Consider the following 22849-nt stretch of genomic DNA (forward strand, 5'->3'; position numbering starts at 1 on the left):
TAATTAGCGGATGGAACTAAATGAGCACTATTACACTGGAGAGGGGAGATTGGCGTCAAAATTAAGAAATGAGGGAAAACATTTTCGATAATAGCCAAATCCCTGGAAAAGCCGGTGGGTTTTTTCTAAAACTCATTGAAACCAAAATGAAACTGAAGAAACACGGTGTAGACCTAAAAAGGCAACAATAAACAGTCGATAGACCCATTGTTGCTTTTGTTGACGAGGTCTTCCTTAGCTAACAATGATATGGGTTGGTCGGGAAAAACTTACATGGACAAAATTGGCGAAATTTTCTTTAGAGCATTGAAATAAATATGAATAAAATAAATTTATTCGGTAACAATGACGGCAAGATGAATTTCAATCTCAAGGGAGAGGAATTTCATACAATAGTTACAAAAATCCAATTAAACACGGAGGTAGCCACCTAATGGTGTGAGACTGATTATTTTTTCCTGGTATGGTCTTTATCCAATATATCACATTACAGATGCTGGGACCCATTTCCAATACAAACACATATTGGTCAACACATTGTTGCTACTAACAGAAGAAAATTTGTTTTTTATATGGATTTTTCAACAGAACTACGGTCCAAAAAATGCATCCCTATATGTCAAGGATGGGTTCCAGGACAATATAATGAAGTAACTTGACTCGCCTATGCAGTAATCGGACATGAATGCAATAGTAAACCTTTGCGGACACTTAAAATAAACATCCAATTTGGAATTTTATTCAAAAAGTTTGGTATTAAATAACTTTTGAAAATTACAGCAAACTTCTAAGCAATATGCCAAAAAGAATACAAAAAGTAGGTCAAAATAAAGGTGGAAGCAACAAATATTAATAATATAAACATCCTAAATTACAATCTATCCTAAAACAATGGAATATACTAATATTAATTAATGATTTCCAAAATGTACTTATTATTTTGTCCATCAATTTTTATGACTTTTTTCTTAATATCGCATTTAGATGTTTGTTTATCTTGAAGATCTACGCAAAATTTACAACCTGCACTAACATTGAGGTATATATCTATTGCAAAGAATTCCCGAAAAAGATTTGGAGTTAATATTTCGAATGTGTTATATCTATTAACCTTCTATTTATATTTTGTTTTCTATATTCCCATATAACTTTAAATTTATTAAATTACTTAAGTATTATTCAAATTACAATAACAAGATAATACTTACCATCACATCGCGTCAGGTAAACTTCAACAGATCAACAATCTGCAAATAAAACGAAACCATTTTATAAATTTGAAATACATTATATTACTTAAAAATTATTGATTTGCATAAATGAATTAAATTGAGAATTTATTTATTTATTTTTGCATTTCCAAAGCAATGTCACCAACAATTATCACTTTTATTTGAAAAAATAAAAAAAGTAAAAAAACACACACATTTACACTAAGGTCACTGGTTATAAATTACATATTAATTTTTTGTTCGTATCGAATTTGTCCACACATCAAACGAGTCTGATGGAATTTATAGAAATACCAAACAAAAATGAAAACAATATGTGGTGTAATGAATTATAAACTATGACACCAATGAGCATCACAGAAATGACAAAAGATAATTTCATACAAAGTGTGTACACAGTGGTAGATACGAGAGGAATCAGAAAAGTTTCTGGCCTAACAATGAAAAGGCGAATATTTATTGTTATTCTTTTCATAAGTAGTCTCCAGCATGATTTATACAGTTTTTCATGCGCTCAAACCAATTATTGAAGAACTTTTTCCACTCCGATTAAGACACCTCCAAACGCTCCAGCAGCATCTTCTGGCGACGAAAATCGTTGACCACACATTTTTTGATGTGCGGGAATCAAAGCCACTGGGTTCCAAGTCAGGCCTGTAAGTCATATGACTCATCAATTCCACGTTTTGTCCGGTCAAACATGCGGTGGTTTGAATCCATATGCACATTTTTTTTTTTTTTTGAATTTCTCAGTGGACTTCAGGCAAACAAATTGCAGTGTACCATTCGTCAAGCCGTATAACAACTTTCATTGGATTTGACTCGCTTTCGAAGAACGCCACGGTCAATTGCTCTTTTGTTTTCCACACAAAATTTGGGAAAAGTGCAGTTTGAGAACTCGTCTCGCATTTATTTTAAATTTTTTGCAGAAAGTTGAGAAGGTACAAAAAACGAAATCCCTACTTACATTTCCTACCGAGGAAATATCGGAATCAATTTTACAAAAAAAAATAAAAGAAAACAGAAAATAGGTTGAAATTTTCCACCATTTCTCGATTTTAGAAAATATTTGAGTTAAGATTTTTTCGGAGTCCTTGCCTTTTACCCAGCGTTTACACGTGCCAGTGACAGTTCGAAAAATTTGAATTGGCTGCCAGTAACATGTCGAAAATGAAAAAAGAGTTGCCGAGACTATTTTTTAAAACACGTACATTTTTGTTTCTTTTAAGAATGCAAAGATTTAATGCATATTTTCAAATAGCTGCCAAGTGAGCCTAACAATGAGAGCCTAACGTTCGCCATTTTTGCCGAACATTTCGAAGCTGAAAAATGTCATCTTGCGGTACTTTTATTTCGGTTCTTGAAACAAAGGACGAAAAGGACACGGAAGAAAGAGAGTTAGAAGGTCCAAATGTGCTACAAAAAAGATCCTCATTAGATTTGAATGAAAACATGTCGTATCAAAAATAAGCCAAAACAACAGCGAACAAAGACATAACGCTAATTTCTAATGGCTTGTAGGGATTCCTGTGAAAGATTCATCACGCCATAACTCAAAAGTTCGACTCACGGCGGATCTGCCCTTTGGGGTTCTATATATACTCATCAAGGGTTTTCACCCCCAAAAGGAATTTTCCATCCCCAAAATTTTGGTTCACAGTGTTATCAAAAATAAATAGTTAAAAACTAAATGACTAAAATTTGAAATTACCAAAAAACGTTTTGAGTAAAATTCTAACAAACGTCACTTTAAACCAAATTACGGACAAAATATCTACTTTTACGGTCTGGCAGAATTATGGGAAGATCGAAGAACACATATAGCTGATTAGATTATCTCGACGATATATGAAAATCTATATACATATTTATGTATAAAAAGTAGATTCTTGGCCGATATTTCCAGGTGTTTCATGATTTTGGTAAAAACCAACCTAAAATAAAGCGGGTTCTAAGCTATATTAGTATGATACATTCTCCTCTGGACTTATATTCCGACTGCACTAAACAAATATATTATACAGATGGAATTAATCTGACTTGGTCCAATATATATTCAACTACTGTAGAGCTCTTTTTATTCCATCCAAAGGGGTAATCAAAAAATAAAATTTCATTTAGTTTAATGATTGAAATTACAAAGGGCCACATTTGACATTTGTCACCAACAGTTATTAGTGAACTTTATCGACACACAGAAATGTAATTCAATTAAATTGCAATTTCAATGACAACATGAACAAAAAAACAAAGGCTAGCTGAACAAAAACAACTTTGATGGAATAGAGGAAAATCAATTGAAGCATTACAATAAGCAATACTACGAAAAAATGTCATTTAGAGAAGGGAAAAAAATATTTCAATATGTATTCAATGACCTGCACAAGTGGTGCATAATTATGTCATTAGTTCGATATGCATGAATGGTGGTGCATTAGGTTTTTGTATATGACATTTTGATAATACATAATTGACAAATTGCGAAAAATTATAATTGAATTGGAATATTTAAATGTTGTGGTGAAGACCTTTTAATGGTGGGAGAGAAATGTAATTCAATGAAGAATGGGGGAAGGGCTTATATCACACTACTTACATAATTGGTCTCCTACAAATTTGGTACTAATAGTTTTTGATTTTTGACCTTTTCGTTGGGTTTTGTAACTCTTCGAAAGTGCATTGTACCGAAAGCCTGTCTATTACTCCGATAGATATGACTTAATGAAAGCGAGAGTTATCTAACCATTGAGAATCGGAAACGTCATGTTATAGTCACTGCAGTAGAAAAATTTTTTAAAAGGCTTCATATCACGTTATATTAAAACCAAAACCATGTCGAATACCAAATGCCAAATGTCAGTGACTAAGACTATCCAAATAACGAAATCGGGAGGTACATTCAACAGGGGCTATATCAAAATGTGGATCAGCACCGACCATTTGCAGGGGGAATGTTTTGTATACCCAAAGAAGACAACGAATTTCGCTTAGATAACAATCATCCCAGAAGGGACAATGCAGACTTATCTCATATCAATGAACGCACCCTGAATTATATTAGCTCAATAATATAGGACGCACTGCTTACCACCGAATCCGAACGGGATATCTTAAGACAAAACTTTTGGCAAAGTTTTAAATGACTGTGGCAACCCATTTCTGTTAAGTAATGTGGCCAAAACCTTCAAAATACAGAAAATCGGAAGGTACATTCTATGGGAGCTATATCAAAACGTGGAGCTATATCAATTCGTTGCAGGAATGCTATATATTCGCAACGAGGACTATATACCAAATTTTATTCATTCCTAAAAGATAATGCGGCTAAAATCGGACGGTAACATGGACCTATACTGAACATTTTTCGGGGTAAAATTTGTTAGCCCAAAAAAAAAAACTAAATTTTGGTAGTATTGTGTGGCTGAATCCTTTAAAATACCGAAAATCGGGAGATACCTTTGTATAAGGCTACATAAAAAAGTGGATTTATACCGTAAATTCTTGGTAGGAATATTATATATATATATATATCCCCAACGAAGACCATTTTTTACCAATTTCTGTAGGATAATTTAGATAAACCCTTGAAAATACCGAAAATCGGGTGGTACCCTTTTATGGTGGCAATATCAAAAAGTGGACCTATACTGACAAATTTTTCGGGGGACCTATACCGACAATTTTCTATGGAGCTACATTAAGACGTGGACCTTGAGATTTTTCAGTTGTAGTTCGAAACATTCCAGTATCATGTTTCGAATTACAAATAGAATAATTCGTATTACAAATAAAATAATTCGAAATATAAGTGGAATAATTCGAATTATAAATAAAAAAAATTGGATTTCCAATGAAATAACACGAATTACAAATGAAATAGTTCAAATTGCAAATACGCATTTTTCAGATGATTGCAAATACAGATGTTTCAAATGTAATTCGAAACATTCCAGTAAGATGTTTCGAATTAAAAATAGAATAATTCGAATTACAAATAAAATAATTCGAATTATAAATGGAATAATTCGAAATACAAATAAAACAATTCGAATTGCAGATAAAATAATTCGAATTACAAATGAAATATTTCGGATTACAAATAGAATAATTCGAATTACAAATGTAATAATTCGAATTGCAAATACACCTTTATGAAATGTAATTCGAATCATTTTAGTTGTAATTCGAGAATTCCATTTGTTATTCGTAATATTTTATTTGTAATTCCAGGCTTGCATTTGTAATTCGAAACATTTCAATTGTTATTCGAATTATACCATTTGCAATTCGAATTATTCTATTTGTAATTCGAATTATTATGTTTGTTCGAATTATTTCATTTGTAATTCGAATTATTTTATTTTTAATTCGAATTAATGCATTTGTAATTGGAATTATTCTACTTGTAACTCGAAAAATTTTATTCGTATTTCTAAAAACCAAATATAAAACCAATAGAACCAAAATTTTTGTAACTTTTTGCTTTCGAGTTTCAAATAAAATTATTCGAATTACAAATAAAGCAATACGAATTACAAATTAAATAATTCAAATTACAAATGGAATAATACGAAGGAAGTTTTGGAGCTCTGAAGAAGACCAACTATCAAATTTCAGCCATTTCTATAAAATAATGAGGCTGAAAGCTTCGACATACCGAAAATGAGGAGGTACAGTTCTATTGGGGCAGTATAAAAACGTAAACGTACACTAAGAACTTTCTAGGGAAAAGATGTTTTGCCCCAAAGAAAACTAAGTAACAACTTATCGCAGACCACTTCCAGACGATGCTGTTGAGATTATAGTGAGGTCGTGTGAAGAATAAAGTATTGTGCATGCGATTAGCTTAATTTGTCTAGAGGATCTTACAGTCAATGGTTGGAACATGGAACTATTACGTTGGTTATGACAATAGCTGATAATGTCATAGAAAATGCGTATGAACATCACTCTCATTCCGATTCATGCAGAAGGGGAATACTAAAACTTCCATTCGCCTTAAAAATGAGTGGCGAAAAGGCTAGGCTCTTGGAAGACACAGGCGTTAAGAACAGGCGTTCCCTTATAGACACCCAAATAAAAAGGCATGTACTGCTGTATATCCCGCTTATAACACTACATCCAGCTTTTATGCAATAAGAGTGATTACGACTAATTTGCAACCGACTTCGTTGATTTACGTGAAAAATGTACTCACCTTAAACTGTCAGCTTCTCTTTTTCAACACAAATTTTCACACTTATCAGCATCCACTTCTTAGCTTTACCGCAACTGCACTGGAAATGAGAACAATGACATTCTCGATGTCACCACAACCTATTTTCAAATCGAATTTTTCATTTCACTTAAAGGCAAATCAAGTGATTTATGGGCGTTCTTAGTACGAGATGGACGCACATACATACCAATCGATGTACACGAACACACACAATTGCAACACTTCACACAAATAAACATTGAAATCTCTTTTATTTTCCAATGGCATTAAGAAAAATTTTGCAGACATTTAAAAGAAAGGAAAATTGAAAGGAAAAACGTATTTTTAAAAAATACAGAGTAAAGAAAATCCTGCAATTTGTCATTTCCGTATAACAATTGAATTCTACTCCAGCATATTTGTTCGCACAGTTTATCATTGTGTGCGCGCGTGTTTGTGTGTGGGTATATGTTGCCTGACAAAGTAGAACTAATGGAATGACCAATGTACCATAATTTACAATGGCCAAGGAGAAATACCAAATGATCCATGCAACTGTAAAAGTGCACAAAATATTAGTAAATGGATTGTGGGGTGTTCGATGTACAGGTGTGCTGAGAGAAGGAGAGAGGAAGAATAAAAGAAATATGACTGCATTCTTTTTAAGTCATTTACGCAGACAATATATTTGAAATGTCTACAGCAAAGGAATGTAACGCAATTCTATTCAGTTTTCACACTGTTTTACGACAGATTGCAAGAAATTTTAAAATTTAAAAGGCTGTTAAAATTGTTTCTTTAATTATTTTTTTTTTCTTTTTTTGTACGCATGACATCTGTTTTGTGTATTGACCCGCAAGTTTGTTATCGACGAATTAATTGCATGTGATTGACAATTATATTAGCTTTCTAATCTTTATAAATAAAAATCAAAGGTCGTTCGTTGGTAATGGCATCAGTAGAGAACGGCTGGACCAATTTGGATAATTCTTTTTGTGAAATGTTTTTCTTTTTATGCTAAAAAAATTTGACCAAGCCCACTTTTTTCAATTTAAAATTGTTATCTTTTCTACAAAATCTACTGAACCGATTTTTCTGAAATTGTCTGAGAATGTACAGGGATAGCCCCCGGTGAATATAGGTTACAAATTTAATTTCGGAGAGGGCGGGGTGCTTCTCCTATTCCCTATTTTTTTAAAAAATGCTGTATTTACAATAATTACGAATTTATCGGTTTGGAAATTAATTTGCGAGACAATTGTGGTTGTGTCTCCGACCTTACCTACTTTTTTAGGATCCAAAAACTTGACCAAGCCCACTTTTTAAAATATGTTACATCTACGAAACTACTAAACAGATTTTCCTGAAACTTTTGGGAAATGTACAGAGATGGCCCCAGGTAAAAAATGGATGCACATTTTCTTGAATTTCGGGTGGGGTACTACCCTTTACCATATTTAGGTACCTCCAAAAAATTCTGATTTTGTATGTAAATATTTTTAGAACTGTTACAGATTCAATCTCCAAATTTGGTATGTGTGACGGTATTTGATGTGGAAATAAATTTACCGAATTATTTTCAAATCGGTTCAATGTGGATATAGCTCATATATATTTACATATATTTTCGGCCGACTTCCTTATTTTATGCACCAAACACGCTATTTATGTCCAATTTCAATAAAATTTGGAATGTGTGACCGAGCGTGGTTTAGAAATAAATGTGCCGAATTACATCGAAATCGGTTCAAATTTGGATAGACCTCCCATATACATATATTTTAGGTCGATTTGCTGTATTTTATGCACCAAACACGCTACGAGTATGTTCGTCCAGTTTCGCTGAAATTTGGAATGTGTGACAGAATTTGGTCTAGACATAAATGTGCCAAAATATATCGAAATCTGTTAAGATTATATCGAAATCGTTTCAGATTTGGATATAGCTCCTATATACATTTTCGGTCGATTTCCTGTATTTTATGCACCAAACTCGCTATATATGTATGTCCAATTTCAATAAAATTTGGAAGGTGTGACGGAATTTGGTGTAGAAATAAATGTGCCAAATTCATATCGGAATATAGCTCTGATATACAAGGAGAGTACGAAACACATGATTGGGCTTTGCCAAAACAGGGTCGAATAAATATTTGAGAAAACAAGCAAGTCGTCTTTGTCGCCTGTGTGGATTAATACCTTTACTATCGACAGATCCAAAATCGGCTTCACAGACAATATATTTATCCCCAAAATTTGTATTCTTGGAGTTTACAAAATTTTGTGGCCTTTTTTGATATTTAAGTAAGTTCATACCGGCAAAAATATCAAAACTTTAAGGGTACCTATCTTAGCGATTGTGGACGTTTCGAATTATTGCTCATAGCGCAAAAGGAGAGTGTTTCTGAATGTGCCGAATTAGTCCATTAAGCAAGTGTATCTCATTATGAGAGTCATTCCTTTCGATTCCAGCCATTTTAGTTGGTCACCGTACATTATGTCAGAAAGAATGGCCAAATAGGATATATGGGAAATGTTGCCAATTATTTCATATTCCATTTCCAAAAAATTGAATTTTTTCTTTTCGCGCTACATTAACGATTTTTTGTACATAGGTTAAGAAAAAATTCCCCAGTACAAATCCTCTCGCGAGCAAATTTTTGGTTGTTGCGGACAAATGTTATCGCGGTTTTACTTCTGCTTTTAAGAAAAAAATATTATAAAAACGCTAATTATTTTATTGAGCACAATTGTCACTAAAAAGTTATAACGAAGTGACGTCGTTAAGAAGTTTGGATAATATTTGTAAAATGTTGCTCAGCATTCGCGGAATTTACAAAAAATTGACAAAATTTTAAATGTAATCCGAATTTTTTGAAAATATAGGCCCATTTACCCGTCAAAAATTACAAAAAAGTAATAGTTTTAAAGAAAGAATTCACGGGAATCAAATGAGACTAAACTTATAATCATCGGGATAGTAGTTAGGATATTGTAGGCAAAATAAGAACATATTTGTGTTACAAAAAACAAATTTTGGTTTGGAATAATAGTTTTCACATTAGGCCGGGGCGATTTGAAAACCTTAATGGGCCCTTCTCGTTTCTGATTCCTGGGATTGAACTGAGCAAAAAAGTCCACTGGACCATATATCTACCGTGAAAAACGAGCCTCCCGATTTTGACTTTAAGCTTTTTATTGACGTTTTTTGGATATTTTGGCATATAACAGCCAAACCATTGAGATTTGCGATCCAACGCAAAGACAAACATTGTAGCCAAGACAGTAATTGAAAACTCTCTAATACATCGCAAAAGCATTGGAACGCTCCTTCAGGCAGTTTTGGTCTTAAGAAAGTGCAAACTTTTCGGAAAATGTCGATAAATGACATTGTGCTACAAAAGTTAACCCGAAAAATATTCAAGTGTTCTGATGCAAAATTATATCGTATTGGGATCCATGGACAACGACTATGCCTTTATTTCGTTTGGGTCACTTCGTTTTATTTTTTTTTAACGGTAAAAGATGTGAAAATCTGGGTTTCTTACATTTTCAAATTTAAACGGGCATATCTCATTTTTTCCACAACGGATTTCTTTTGATCCTTCTTCCATTTAAAGGGGTGAATAATATCTTTTGAATAAGCTATTATCGTTTTAAATCGGTTAACAAATGGCTATGTTATAGTGGTTTATGTCTGAAAAATCCCACAAAAAACCTATAAAGGAATTTCTCATAATTTTCAAAATAAATATTGAACAAAACAAAAAAACATTATATTTTTGAAAATTATGAGAAATTCAGTTATAGTTTTTTTGTGGGGGGTTTCAGACTTAAACCACTATAACTTAGCCATTTGTTAACCGATTTAAAACAGTAATAGCTTATTCAAAAGATATTATTCACCCCTTTAAATGGAAGAAGGATCAAAAGAAATCCGTTGTGGAAAAAATAAGATATGCCCGTTTAAATTTGAAAATGTAAGAAACCCAGATTTAGACACCTTTTACCGTTATAAAAAAATAAGACGAAGTGACCCAAACGAAATAAAGGCATAGTCGTTGTCCATGGATCCAAATACGATATAATTTTGCATCAGAATACTTGAATATTTTTCGGGTCAAATTTTGTAGCACAATGTCATTTATCGACATTTTCCGAAAAGTTTGCACATTCTTAAGGCCAAAACTGCCTGAAGGAGCGTTCCAATGCTTTTGCGATGTATTAGAGAGTTTTCAATTACTGTCTTGGCTACAATGTTTTTCTTTGTGTTGGATCGAAAATCTCAATGGTTTGGCTGTTATATGCCAAAATATCCAAAAAACGTCAATAAAAAACTTAAAGTCAAAATCGGGAGGCTCGCTTTTCACGGTAGATATATGGTCCAGTGGACTTTTTTGCTCAGTTCAATCCCAGGAATCAGAAACGCGAATGGCTCATTAAGGTTTTTTTCCTTCCACACAAATCGCCCCACCCTATTTCACATGCATTCTAGAGTTGAAAATATTGGAAAAATTCTATAGGAGTACTTCTTTTATTTTTCTTGAAATTCCCAAGAAAATCGGCGGATTTTGCTTTATCTACATTCACATAGAAGGTTTCCCATTGAGGAAAGTTATCGGGTTGTTGAAATAAATCATTAGACTTCTTTAACGGATTAGAGTTCAAATAAACCGCTTTAACTTATATGCATTATTAAAATATGTGTAAATCGCGCAATTATCAAAATCGTTTTGTCCGCATGTGATTTTCATGTACAGCAAAACCATATCTTTTAATTTGTATATATTTTTCGAAATATAATTTGGATGCTAAGATGTAGCATCGGCTGCATCTTAGCATTAAAAAAACGTATAAAACATCGCTAATTTGCGCAAAGTTCATACAATTTCGTTCCGCATCCGGTTTTAGTGTCACCATGAATATCTGCTTCGATATATACCTATTTCAAGGCAATCAGTCAAGAACCGTGGGTGTACATCACACACTATTTTTGGGATAAAATGAATGTAGTTCCCTTATCAGTGAAGTTTTTAAATCTCTGTTTCCGCAAAAAAGGAAGATGCTGCACTAGTTTTTTCATAGCAGTGCAAGCGGCCGACAGAATACGCGATAAAATGCGCGATATTATCAAAAAAAATATGAGGTGATTTTAATACCTTGGAATTTTTCCTATCTCGCGTTTTAGTAGATGGATTTTAACGAGTAACAAGTAAGTAATAGATCCGCAACGTAAAAATCCAAAATTTGCAATCATGCACGAGTAAATCGAATGCCAATTGTACAAATTAGACCCGAAATATATGATTTTTAGAAATTTGTTCGCACAAAATTTTCGTACTTGGATACAGATTTCTCTGAAGCTGTGTAGGCTACATTCACGACTCATATATCAAATAAATCAGAATCGTGAGTTCTTCATTCCTATATATGATTTTTTGAAAAACCTGTCTGCGGAACGAAATTAGAAGATAAATTCAAAAAACACTTAAAATCTGGCTTCAAATTGTCAGCATCATTTAATGGTAGACGCAGATCAAATTTTGAAAAGTTATACATTGGTGGGATGATCCTTATTTAGTTGGCTTCTACTTTCACTTTGACAGGAAAATCGGGAAAAATGTGGTTTAATCACAAATCGAGATAAAACAAAAAAGTCACGTTGGCTTCAACCCATTTTTACCCATTTTTTAACAAAAAATATAGCCACAGCTTCCACGCAAATTATCTTTTAAGGCCAATATTTTTTGCCAAGTCTAAAAACATTTCATTTTATCCAAAAGCATTTAAATTGTACAATATACAACCACTATTCGCGAGTTATAAAGGGGTAAACCTTGGCTTCAACTATGTTAAATTTTCAATAATATTGCCCATATACGATTTTAGGAAACAATTCAAACTTTTGTGGGGGAGGAAGTCGAAGTGGTGGACCAATTTGATTGTAACTAAGTTTGGAAAATATTACGTCATCTAAAATTTGGACCAAGTCTCCAGCCATAGAGGCGGACTGGGCTAAATGCTTGTCTGACCCGGCTTTCATCAGTAGAAAAGATAAGTATTTTTAAGGAAGTTCGTTGTAATAATATATTAATCTGGTTTTTGAAAGTCTGCTGAGAAACCGAAAACGTTTTAATATTAGGAGGCAACAAGTTCCATAATCGAACAATTCGGTTAAAAAAGGATTTTTATTAAATATTTATTTGTATCTGAGAGCTTCTAGAAGACGATAAAAATATATAATCAAATTAAAAAAGGAATAGAGGTATCAGATTTCAACAAACCGATCAAATGAAAACCCTACAAGCTGAAGGAAAAACTGTGAACAATTATTTCTGCAAACATCTACCATACGCAAATTTTAATATTTGACGGAAGCTGGACATAAAGTTGTTTATATTATTTCCGTGGTACCCAGTATTACCTCAATACCATAAAGAATGTGAACAATAAATTTGTCGAAATAAATATATAATTGGTTTTCGATATATAGTCCACGAAAACCCCATTTCATGCACTTCCCTTCCACAATATTGAACTCGTCATATTTTTTGATACAGGATACCATAAACCTCAAAAATGAACTAGCAAAGATGGAGTGTAATCATTATGGAACTCCGACTTCAGTTAATATTATTTTTTTTGATTCTGGAACGGTATGGCATAAAGCCGTAATACAGATAAATTTGAAAATTTCAAGCAAAAAGTTAAAAATTTTCGAACAAAAAAATCGAAATTATTTCTTACAAAATTTGTTAACGAAGTACATTTTCTGTACAGAAACTTCAGAAAATTTATGTTTTCATTTGAAATATCCAAACATAAAATTATTTTATGAGAAAGAAAAAGCTGATGATCTGTTATAGTAGCTAAAGAAATTTTTGGTCTACCAAATCATTTCGGGGGGGCCCGGCCCCCCTGTGCCCCCCCCCCCTGCGTACGTCCCTGGTCCCCATACAAGGCGGCGCGTGACGCGTAGACGTTTTAAGCAATTTTTAAGATATTTGTCCCATTTGAAAAACGAATTGGTTATTATTTGGTATTTTGTGTCTCCAGAGGCTAAAAACATTTCTACCAAAAATTGTTTACATAGGTCCACGTTTTGGTATAGCCTCCATATAACGCCCCATAAACTCTAAACTTATTGCAACAAGATGCGACACAAATGTGTGCAATTTTAAACATTTTTCTTGAAATACGATTTTTACGCATAAAATATTTCATATTTTGGAATTTATTGTTGCATTTTCATTAACTTTAGACGCATGGGTTTACAATTTCAGAACACGTTATGCATAAAAACCGTATTACAAAAAAATGTTTAAAATTACGCACATTTGTGTCGCATCTTGTTGCAAAAAGTTTAGAGTGTATATAGTACGTGTCATTTAGGATATTTTGAATGTATTAGTCACATTTGACCACCGACTTGGTGGTACTTTTGTACCATGTTTTGATATGACCCCCATAGGACGATATCTCCCAATCCTACCAAAATGGATGAAATTTGGTATTTAGACCTCCTTTGAACACCGACGTAGCTGAATGTGGTATTTAGTCTTTCTGGAGGCTATACAACTTTTCCTCCAGAAATTTGTCGGCATCGGTCCACGTTTGCATCCCTCATAGAACGTTGCCTACCGATTTTCCGTGTTTCTATGGTTTTAGCCTTAGTATCACACCAATATGGCTGGAAGTTGGTATTTAATCTTGTGTGGGACTACAAAACATTCTCTCAGAAATTTGTCGGTATCGGTCCACGTTTTGATATACCACCAAAGAAATGTACATCCCGACTTTCGGTAGTTTGAAGGTTTTATCCTCATTATCACACCGAAGTGGCTGAAATTAGGTATTTAGTTTTCTTCGGGATACAAAATTTCTCTCCAGAAATTTGTAGGTATGTGTCCACGCTTTGGTATACCTCCCACAGAAGCTACATCCCGGTATTTTCAAGGTTTTAGCCTCAATATACCACTGAAATGGCTGGAATTTGGTATTTAGTCTTCGTTTGCGCTAAGAAAATGCCACCTGAAAGTTGTCGGTATAGATGAACGTCTTCATATAGCCCTCATAGAACGGTACCTCCCGATTTTCGGTTGTTTGAAGGATTTTTCCTCAATATACAGTATAGTGTTGATAATCCGGACACTCGTTAATCCGGACAACGCGGCACTAGAATTTTTTATATTGTAGACCCTGTAATCCGCACATCACATATTTTTCTTACCTCGATAATCTGGATATCAGTTTCTTTTTCTATAGTGAGTACTGCATTCTTATTTATTTCATTCATTTCATTATTAACAATAACAATTGGAGTAAGAAAAAATAAAATGTCGGCCCAAATCTCGACTTTCTAGCTAGCCACTGTTGACTCAGTTATACAGTCAATATGGAAGTAATTATCTGAATCTGTCGAATGATTTTCTACCGTTCAACCATTGATGGCTGACTATGATGATAAGCAACAGTATTTAAAACCTACTGTTGGGTAGCCTAGTTCCATGAAAACTCGATATTGTGTTCCTTTCCTCCAAAGGAATTAGTTCGTTCGTCCTCCGATTAGTGCGAATGTACCTTGGGGACACGTAATATATTCCAAGGATTTTTTAAATAGATAATTTTAAATTATTTAAAGCTTTGAAGTTAATAGCGTGGTTTTTAATGGGATTTAAAGCTGAACGAGAAAACGAGTAGAGACGTTGTATAGAATTTCAAAATATTATTATTTTCTTAAATTATTTTCTTATTTTCAAAATCACAAGCAGCACTCGTACAATTATCAAACCAATATATTTAAATATAATTTTGTCTTATTCATTGGTTATAACATTTATATAGGATTGGACGATGAGATGAAGTCATTTGCCAATGGCCATACAAATGCTTTAAATATATTTACCATAATGCATTTAAATTCTGAAGCTCTATCGTGGGTCATAAGAGGTTCATGTCCCATGGACACATCGCTCATTTACTCAAAGAGTGAGAAATCTCAAACATTCGAGTTTCGAGAAAAACGCGATTTATGTTGGCGTTTGATTTTCCAACTTAAAAAGATTATTTCACAAAAAATAAAATAACTACTAGAACCAGAACAGTGCTAAAAGTCTGCGCAAGATCAAGCATGATTTGAAATGTTTTAGTGCTTCACAAACTCAAAAAACTTTTTTGTTGAATTACGACAAACCCGTAGTAAATGACCTGTAACTCTTTGAGTTTTAGAGATATTAATATGAAAATTTGACACAAGATAAAGTAAAAGTGGTGGAAAAAATATAAATTGCTAACTCAGAAAACTCATTTTTCGAGTTATGCCACTCTTTGAGTAAATGAGCGATATGGGTGACGAAGTTTATATCCTTGAAATAAAAATTTATTTAAAAAAATTAAGTTTCAGTGTTTTATTTAGAAGTGCACTTAAAACTAGAAAATAATTTGTCGCTTAGCCTCAATAAATATGTTCTTTCTCATGATGGCATCTCTCAAATGAAAGACTTGTCGTTTAATTTTGCCCCCATTTATAATTTAAATGTAAGCGTTTTTTTTTTGAGAGATTCCATCATGAGAAATAATATATTTGTTGAGGCTAAGCGACAAATTATTTTCAAGTTTTGAGTGCACTTCTAAATAAAACACTGAAACTTAATTTTTTTAAATTATTTTTTATTTTCAACTTTTTATTAGTAAATACATTTTTGTCAATTTAGGCCGAAAATTTAGATAAAAACTTTAAAATGCTTGAAATCGTGTAAATTTTTGGTGGGGAAGTTTCTGTACCATTGGGAACTCCAAATGCCAAGTTACAGCCAACTCTGGCCAAAAATGAAGATAAAATCCTTAAAACACTTGAAATCGGTTGGCACCACTATATGGGGGCCATACCAAAACCTAGACCTATGTCAACAATTTTTAGTGGAGAAGTTCCTGTACCATTGGGGACTCCAAATGCCAAGTTACAGCCAATTCGGCCTAAAAATGAAGATAAAATCCTTAAAACACTTGAAATCGGGCCGTACCGCTATATGGGGGCTATACCAAAACCTGGACCTATGTCCACAATTTTGGTGGGGAAGTTTCAGTACCATTGGGAACCCCAAATGCCAAATTACAGCCTATTCGGGTTAAAAATGAAGGTAAAATCCTCAAAATACTTGAAATCGGGTGGTACCGCTATAATGGGGCTATGCCAAAACTTGTTCACAATTTTTGATGGACATGGGTAGAGGTTTGTATGTATAATTGGAAATCCCAAATGCCAAATGACAGCTAATTCGGGCAAAAATGAAGATAAAATCCTCAAAATACCTGAAATAGTGTGGTACCGCTATATTCATGTATTGTTATCCAAATCTGAAAAGTGTGCAAAGTTTCAGTTCGATCCGTCAACTGCAACTGCGTTAAAAATGAGTTAATAGATCGAGTGGTACCGCAATATGGGGGCTATAGGAAAAAATGGACCCATATTGGATTTGGTTTCATATTCATGTATTGTCATCCAAATCTGAAAAGTGTGCAAAGTTTCAGTTCGATTGGCAACTTCAACTGTGTGGAAAATGAGTTCCAGATTTGAAAAGCAAGTTAAATAAAACACCGTAAAAATGCTAAAAATAGACCAATATTGGTTTTGATTTCATATTCATGTATTGTCATCCAAAAATGAAAAGTGTGCAAAGTTTTAGTTCGATTGGTCAACTGCAACTGTGTCAAAATGAGTTACCAGATTAGAAATGCAAGTTAAATAAAACCCAATCTTCATGTATTGTCATCCAAATATGAAAGGTGTGCAAAATTTTAGTCCGATTGGTCAAATTCAACTTTGTCAAAATTGAGTCACCAGTTTTGAAATGCAATTTAAATAAAACACCGTAAAACACTGTAAAAATGGACCAATATTGGTTTTGATTTCATATTCATATATTGTCATCCAAATATGAAAAGTGTGCAAAGTTTTAGATCGATTGGTCAACCGCAACTGTGTCAAAAATGAGTTACCTGATTTGAAATGCAAGTTAAATAAAACACCGTTAAAACACTGAAAAATGACATTTCATAATTGAGCGAAAAAATAATAGGGTGGATTATTTTTCCAAAAAAAATTATAATATATTATTTTTTCTCAGATGCCTAATCTTACCCATGTAGAATCCGAAATACCAGATTAGAACCACTTTTATACCCTCCTCCATAATATGGAGGGTATAATTAAATTTGTCATTCCGTTTGTAACACATCGACATATTCATCGGAGAACCTATAAAGAATATATATTCTTGATCAGGGTAAAATTCGAAGTCGATATAACCATGTCCGTCCGTCCGCCTGTTGAAATCAATATACGGCTCGCAATCTTTAAAACAGAGCTTTGTAATTTGGTATAGAAGTTTCTATTACTCCTAGGTATTACAAATGGAATTAGAAATGCAAGTTAAATAAAACACCGTTAAAACACTGTAAAATGGACCAATCTTCATGTATTGTCATCCAAATCTAAAAAGTGTGCAAAGTTTTAGTCCGATTGGTCAACTGCAACTGTGACAGAATTGTGTTACCAGATTTGAAATGCAATTTAAATAAAACACCGTTAAAACAATATAAAAATCGACCAATATTGGTTTTGATTCCCGTATTCATGTATTGTCATCTAAATCTGAAAAGTGTGCAAAGTTTCAGTTCGATTGGTCAACTGCAACTGTGTTAAAAATGAGTTACCAGGATTGAACTAAACGTTGGTGTCCGTTTAGTTCAAATCTGATAACTCATAACTCAAGTTAAATAAAACACTGTAAAAACACTTTGAATAAATAAACATCTATGGTATATATGTTTTTGACGACAAAAATACATGACACATAAATTACACTGAAGGAATATAAGAAGAAAATGTTGTAGCCACGAAATCGTGTTAGTCTGCATTGATTTTTTTTCAATGTTATGATTCATTTTAATTTAACATTATAAAAACATATGTTGTTATTGTAATCCTGCAAATGAACTTCTCTCTACAATTAGTCACTGAAAGATGTAAGCATATGACAACAATTATGTCTGGCATTGTATGCAGATTGCTCCCCCCATATTCCATTGTCTAACTTTCGTTACATCTTTCTTTAGCGCGTCATTACAGCAATTCAAAGTTTTGTAATTACAGACATAATTTTATAATTTTTTTAAACTTATTGTTAAAAGAAAAAATATTTTCGCTTTTGAAAACTTCGTCAATGAGCAAAAACGATCTAATAAAGGCAATAAATAATAAAATATAAGCATTTTTTCTTGTGAAAAATATAACAGATGTTGGCCAATTTTGATGGCGCCAGATTGTTCGCGGCAGTAGGTAGTGTAAGTTTTCAATTTCTTTTGTTTCGCAGCAACAAGGACAATGACGTTGCATTTTGTGTGACGCCAGCCATGCGACGATGATAGTTTCATTTTTGATGGCTAAACTGGAAATTTAAAGCGCATTCATTCAAGTGGATGCCGCCAATGGGGATGCAGGCAAGGGTATTATATACGTTGTACTTTTCTAGGGCCAAAACTAGACATTGTGTTAAGTGTCATATTTCACGGTCAAAGCAGTAATCAGAGATGGGGAGAGAGAAAACCACAATAGAAGGCTATATTAATGTCTGACCTTCATTCATTTAGTTGTGAAAAAACACCAAAACTTCCTTGGAATATTTTCTAATTTTAAAATTACCACTTTTTTAAGCTCAATCATTGTCAAAAATATACATTTTGCAAGTACGTCATTGCCTTTGTTCGTCGATAAAAAAACTTTGTCTTTCCTTTTGAATGTGCCAAAGTAAAAGTTTTTTCTTCTTATTCTCAGGTGCCTTAGACAATACAATAACCAGATGGTTCATTCATTTCTTACTGCATCATAGTTAATCTCTTTCTTCACCCCCTTTACCCGGCTAAGCCAAAGTCATTGTGTTTGCCAAATGACAGCCAAGTCAATATTACCGTCATGTTATTCACGTAGGCGGACGGCAAACAAAAACTGTTCTCCATTAAAACTGTATTACAAAATGTTATAATGCGGATAATCCTAATAGACACATGTTCCTAGGCCGATGTATAACAACACCAGCATTCATAATTTCTTGTAATACCTATTACATAATGACATTTCATAATTGAGCGAAAAAATAATAGGGTGGATTATTTTTCCAAAAAAAATTTATAATATATTATTTTTTCTCAGATGCCTAATCTTACCCATGTAGAATCCGAAATACCAGATTAGAACCACTTTTATACCCTCGTCCATAATATGGAAGGTATAATTAAATTTGTCATTCCGTTTGTAACACATCGACATATTCATCGGAGAACCTATAAAGAATATAAATTCTTGATCAGGGTAAAATTCTAAGTCAATATAACCATGTCCGTCTGTCCGTCCGTCCGCCTGTTGAAATCAATATACAGCTCGCAATCTTTAAAACAGAGCTTTGTAATTTGGTATAGAAGTTTCTATTACTCCTAGGTATTACAAATGAGACATATCCGTCCACGTTTTGCCCCCATAGAACGATACCACCCGATTTTCGGTATTTTGAAGGTTTTAGTCTCATTATCACACCGAAAAGGCTGATATTTGGTATTTAGTCTTCGTTGGGGGTATAGCCCCCTTACCTCCCTATTTCCGGTATTTTGAAGGTTTTGGATTCAATATTCCACCAAAATGGTTGAAATTTTGTGTCAGTATATGTCCACGCTTTAGTACAGCCTCATAGAACAGTACCTCCCTAGTTTCGGTATTTTGTAGATTGTGGCCTCAATAATCCACCGAAATTGCTGAAATTCCACAGGTCCACACTTTAGTATAGCCCCCATAGAACAATTCCACCCAATTTTCGGTATTTTGAAGTTTTAGCCTCATTATCAAATCGAAATTGCTGAAATTTGGTATTTAGTCCTCGTCGGCAGTATAAAGCTTTCCCTCAGAAACTTTTCGGTACAGCCCCGATAAGACGATACCACCCTATTTTTGGTATTCTGAAGGTTGTGGCCTCAGTAGTCCACCGTAATGGCTGAAATTTGGTAGTTGGTCTTCATTTTGGGGTATTAGGCGTTCCATATGAAATTTGTCGGTATAGGTTCACGCCTTCATATAGACCCCCATAAAACGGTACCACCCGATTTTCGATATTTTGAAGGTTTTTACCTCATTATCACACCAAAATGACTGCAATCTGGTTCTTAGTCTTCGTTGGAGGTATACGACTTTCTCCCAGAAATTTGTCGGTATAGGTCCACGCCTACATATAGCCCCCATAGAACGGTACCTCCCTATTTCCTGTATTTTGAAGGTTGTGGCCTCAATATTCCACCGAAATGGCTAAAATGTGGTATTTGGTATTAACTTGGGGTATTAAATGTTCCATATGAAATTTGTCGGTATAGGTCCACGCCTTATTATAACCCCCAAATAACTGTACTTCCCGATTTTCGGTATTTTAAAGGTTTTAGCCTCATTTTCACACCGAAATGGCTGAAATTTGGTATTTTGTCTTCGTTGGGTATACTTCCCGATTTTCAGTATTTTGAAAATTGTGGCCACATGAACCCTCAGAAATGGCTGAGATTTAGTAATTGGTCTTCTGATTTGTCGTGGCAGGTTACGTTCCTCAGTTGCGATAGATAGTGGATGTTCTCCGAAAACCGCATTCACACGGTAGTTGCTTATGTCATCTCGACTACATCGGCGTGAATACTATATAAACCTGCTTGCAAGGCTTATTGAACTAAGGCTTCTCTCTTGTAACGTTGGACCTTTCATTCTAGATCTTGAATATCCCTCTTGACATGCCTGGGTGGGGGTTCTATCCACCATATGGTGATTACGATGGCTCATGGTGTTACTGTACTGGAAGAATCTTTGTCTCCTCATGTGTATGGTCCACTGAAGACATAATGAGGTACCCTGTTGCAGTTCTCATGGCGGCATTCTGGCAGCCACACTATGCCCCACATCAATTCCGAGAACCGAATACCACAACTCGTGATGAGAATTAAAGTCCCTCAAGACCAGACGGTTATGACCTTGAGGTTATGTTGAGTTTGTTTTAATGCATCGCCGCGACCATGATATTCCAAATTCCAATCCCTGGAACAACAACGGCTGGTGTAAAAAGCTGCGTGTGCGGCTGCTCTTGGGGAGACTTCGGCGGAGTCTCGTATTCTTTTGGACGACGACGACTCCCTGGGGGCTGTGTTTACGCAGCATGCCGAACATAATCCCTGTCATAGAGCCTCACATGGTCGAGTCCAGAACAACCCCTGGACGAGTCTAGGATAGACCGAAGTTTGTTGGTGGTGGATGCAAGAGTTTTCCTCCTTCCCGTCACGGACCAAAAGAATCCGGAGTAGGCAGTCCGGAATATGCAGCTCCCGTCACGGACCAAAAGAATACGGAGTAGGCTTTTCGGAATATGCAGCTCCCAAAAGCGATACAAATACAAACATGTGCACTATGGGGAGGCAGCCGCTGTCCGGAACGAGGGTGTCGTGTGGTTCCCGGTCAATCCAGTATCGAAGAACACGGCGCAGCGTGGTAACCTTATATGTGGGCTATACCAACATGTGGCAATGATATTTTCAATACGCCCAGAATACAAAAAATGAATTTATATGAAATCAGTTGAAAATTTGGTTAAAACCTTCAAAATACTGTAACTCGGATAATATCATTATATGAGAGCAAAGTAAAGTAGCGCAACTTAGCACCACTACAATATTTAATCAAAATTTCATTAATTCATTTAAAATATTGTCATCTCTGTCATGATTTCAAAGCCTGGAAGACAGACTAATAGGCATCATTAAATCGACGTAGAATTACATGCTGGTATCAGAGGAATATTACGACATATTACAAACGAAATGCCGAATTGAATATAGAGGACGCACAAATGTGCATTAACCGCTATATGGGCGCTACTGTACCATAAACACGCACCTATATCTACCAGTGTTCGTATTCGTATGGACAGTCTTCTGACTACTGGAAATTCAAAAATCCTTACCAAAAATAAATATTCCTTCTTGTTTCCCCATTACTCGTTTCTTATAATTTTCTATACTTTGAGTCTTCCAAGCCTACACATTATAGCACAACGTTAAAACTTTTCTATTTGAGTATTAAATTTTACAAATCCTTTGGAGAGTTAGTATATCCTATTGCAAATATGTACATTAAGTCCATAGAAATCACATGGACTATTGTTTGTAGGCCAGAGGATGTTAGTGAAAACTTGTTACAATCTCTGCTGTTGCAAAGCAGATGAGCATGGATGTAGAAACTAATACATACGAATGTGTGTATGTAAATAAAGTGTATATACAGTATTATATATATTATATTATAATAGCTAAATGAAACTAATTGAAAAAAGTTTCGTTAACAGAA

The 22849-nt window shown here is 34.1% G+C and overlaps 1 protein-coding gene across 12 annotated transcripts in view; it reads right to left on the reverse strand.

Annotated features, from left to right (window-relative positions):
* LOC141397476 (uncharacterized) overlaps positions 1-22849 on the reverse strand; it is a 655384-nt gene that overhangs the window by 206327 nt on the left and 426208 nt on the right. For all 12 annotated transcript variants that reach the window (XM_073973773.1, XM_073973783.1, XM_073973777.1 and 9 more), the window contains one exon: positions 1209-1247. The gene's annotated coding sequence lies outside the window, so the exon portion shown is untranslated. The remainder of the gene's footprint in view (positions 1-1208; positions 1248-22849) is intronic.

Source organism: Musca autumnalis, unplaced genomic scaffold (assembly GCF_047663935.1).
Source record: "Musca autumnalis isolate F117 unplaced genomic scaffold, ASM4766393v1 scaffold_3, whole genome shotgun sequence".
Lineage (NCBI taxonomy): Eukaryota > Metazoa > Arthropoda > Insecta > Diptera > Muscidae > Musca > Musca autumnalis.